A 3,475-nucleotide genomic window follows, 5' to 3' on the forward strand; every position below is an offset into this window, starting at 1 on the left:
TTTGAATGTGTCGTAGCTTGTCTACTCTAGCAAGGCAAGTCGAGCGAGTAAGTAAATATGGCTATGCGAGCCAAATGAGTTAGTTTAATTTAATTAGCAGCTATCTACACAATTAATAAACGAGTGGAAGAGCAAAATCGTTGATTGGCAACCGGTTACGAGGGAAAACAAACAAAAATACGGTCCTTCAGTTCTTGAAGGCTTATGGACTGTATTCAATGAACACGGTAGATGAGCCTGTAATTTTTGACTTGGTTTGGCAGCACATTAGTAGACAATTTCAATATGAAGTTTGCCTATCGACTCAAAACTTGTCAATGCTTTCGGCACGCAAAATACACTCGGTTTTGTTTTTTAGTGTTTCAGTAATCGAATGAGATACGTTGATGGCTAAGGGAAGATACAAGAAATGCACTATGTTGCATTTTACAAGATTTTTTTTTTTTACGTTCTTTTTGGGAGACGTGTAAATGATATCTGGCGTTGCGTTCACTGGATCACATTGGCTGTGGTGTTACTTGAGCCACCTTGCTCGTTTGTATTCCTTATAATTTATACGTCTCAGAATCACGGCTGAGCAAATATCTGGTCTGAAGCATTTTGTTAAAAAATAAAATCCAAAACGTGAAAAAAAATTATCGAGCATGCGGTCCTAGCTAGGTTCACGCATCGCTTTACTAGTAGGAAACGGAAACATCTGAATCCACAAAAATCAGGGACGGTACGTCATCTCTGAGATCTTCGAACAGCAAGATACCAGCCAGAGACTTTGACTCTTATGTCATCTTATCAAACCCTAAGGCCTGTTTATTAAAGGAGACAGAAACTTAATGACTTAGCTTGGCAAATATAAAGCGAAGGGAAGAATATTTAGATGGTAATATGTTTATTTGAAAATTTAGAAGAGTTTGTTAGAAAAATGTCAACGGAAAAATGATGAATACAACATATTGAAAGTTGAGTGATTTTGTGGTTGGTTTATAATGAATCATAGTATTGAATATTGTGAGCATATACGATGCGCGTGCTTGCAAGGGGCTGCAAATACAGAGTTTGAGTTGTATTGAACTTAGGTGATTCATGTGCGAACATGATCTGCATGTGTCAAATGTTTGATCGGTCAAGATAAAATTTATCCAAGCAGGTAAATTTACGTTTTATATCCGAATCTATTTTGCTACCTACTCAAGTGTTAATGGAGAATCTGTAACCACTCAAGTGAAACGATCATCTATTAATGGTCGGTGGCTAGCGTTTCGAGCCAGGGAAGTAAAGGTGATTATTTGGTCATTTAATGTTGACAAGGCTCTGAGCTCCTATATAAGAAGGCTACAATTAAAGGTAGAGAGGACATATGCATTGAGTGTTGGATATAATTATTCCTATTAGGTGAGTTTATTTGTAAGTTGTATATGTGAATACGATCTGAACGCTTTAAAGTGATCTAACTTATACTTATTTGATTTAGTTGTTGGATGTAGACTTTGTATGTGTAGAACCTTTAGTCCTGCATGTATATGCTGATAATAGATGTTCAGTATATATATAGACTTATAGTCCCGCATCTATTATTATCTATGAGATGATAATAGATGTCCACTATATATAGGGTTGATCCCCAAGGGCTTAGGGAATCATCTTGACATAGTTTCTTGTTCCCCGTTGACAAAAAGCTTTACGACGCCGTCATCCCTTAAGCCCCTTGGAAGACTTTCCTTTCCGCTCCATCTTCTTCCATAGAAATTAAGCCAGCGACACTAAAGACAAGGATATGACTCTTTAATTACGTTTCTTGTCATATTTGTTTATGTACTTACTTTTCTTATGCCATGCTCACATGTTTCTATTTTTTCTATTCGAATTCTTATTTTGATTGTCTAAAATTCATGCGGCTTAGGTTTTATAATAACTTATCAATTGGTATCAAAGCCACATGTTCTGTTTCGTCGTTTTCATTGGCAATATAATTTACATTTTTCATTGATTTATTGTTTGTATGCTAGATCAAGTTTTTCCTAGTTAATACAAATTTTTAATCGTCAAAAATCATATAAGAGAAAACTAGGATAGACTTATTTTTCGAGTTTCTGAGAAGAATACAAAGAACGGTGAAACCTGTCATTGTTTAATCTAATTTTAAATAAAATTGTGATGATTCAATCGATTGCTTTGTTCAAATAATTGATTGTCGAGTCTAAAATTTTGAACAGAAATGATTCAAGATTTTAATAGATAAATAACCTTAAATTTGTGACTACGTCAATTTTAATCGATTAAGTTTGATTTTAATTGGTTGAGATTGTTTTTTAATTAATTAAGTTTTTTAATGTTTATTTATTGTGGAAAAAGGCGAATACGCTCGCCTCCAGCGCCCCCGCCAACCCGTTCCAAGGCCAACATAGAGGAGGTAAATCACGGACGGCTACTAGCCTTTGGAATAATGACTAGCATATAAGGAAGACATTTACCTTTGTTTTGCCGAGATTTTTTAATGTTTATTTATGAAACAGCAAATTTTTTGTTTCGTGAAAAAAAAAATTTATTTCATTCGGTGAAACATTAAAAAAAATAATTGAAATACTGTTCCATCATGAACACTAAGGAAAAAAGTTACATTAAATAAATTTTAATGTAATAATTACGAAATTAAATAGTATTAAATAATACTATTTAATTATAGAACTAAAAAGAAATTTTAATTCCAGTCACATATAGTAAACTTTTACATCGATTGGGATAATCGATTGATCATACCAATCAATTAGCATAAAGTATCAATCAATTAATAAATCTAATTTTATATTGTTAAGGCTGATTAAGTAATTTCTGTTCGAATTATATTCCTAGAATTTTCTTGAGTCAATCCACATAGTGTGTTACTAAGTTAAACTAATGTGTCGGCCCAAAGGAAGACACCTTAGGTAGATTTAGTGCATTTTATGTTGGTTGACGTATATCTAAGCTAAAAGTAATCGGCCTAAAGGAAGGTTACTTTTATGTCAAATATATACATAAGGTAGCTTACAACTATGGAATAAAATATTATTTTGTTCAGATCATGCACAAAATATGTCGGCCCAAAGGAAGACATATTATGTGGTCGATTAAGGTTGTTGTGAGCTATGAACTAAAATATAACTTATATGAAGTATCATATTATGCGCACAATGGGTTGGCCCAAAGGAACACACATTGTGTGGCCAATTAAAGTTTGAGTTATATTAGAGAGTATCACTAACAAATAATGTGTCAGCCCAAAGGAAGACACATTATGTTGTACTTGGTATCTTATAAAGAGCCCATTTATATGCATTTAAAATTTTATTTTATTTGTATAATTTTATATTACTTATATATTCTTGGCTTTAGTTAAATCATGAGCTTAAATAAATTTCTCTTTTTAAATTTCAGTGCAATCTATAACTACCAGCATTAATAACATCCCAACATTAAATGATTTGAATTTTGCTGAATG

Source organism: Zingiber officinale, chromosome 2A (genome assembly GCF_018446385.1).
Source record: "Zingiber officinale cultivar Zhangliang chromosome 2A, Zo_v1.1, whole genome shotgun sequence".
Classification (NCBI taxonomy): domain Eukaryota; kingdom Viridiplantae; phylum Streptophyta; class Magnoliopsida; order Zingiberales; family Zingiberaceae; genus Zingiber; species Zingiber officinale.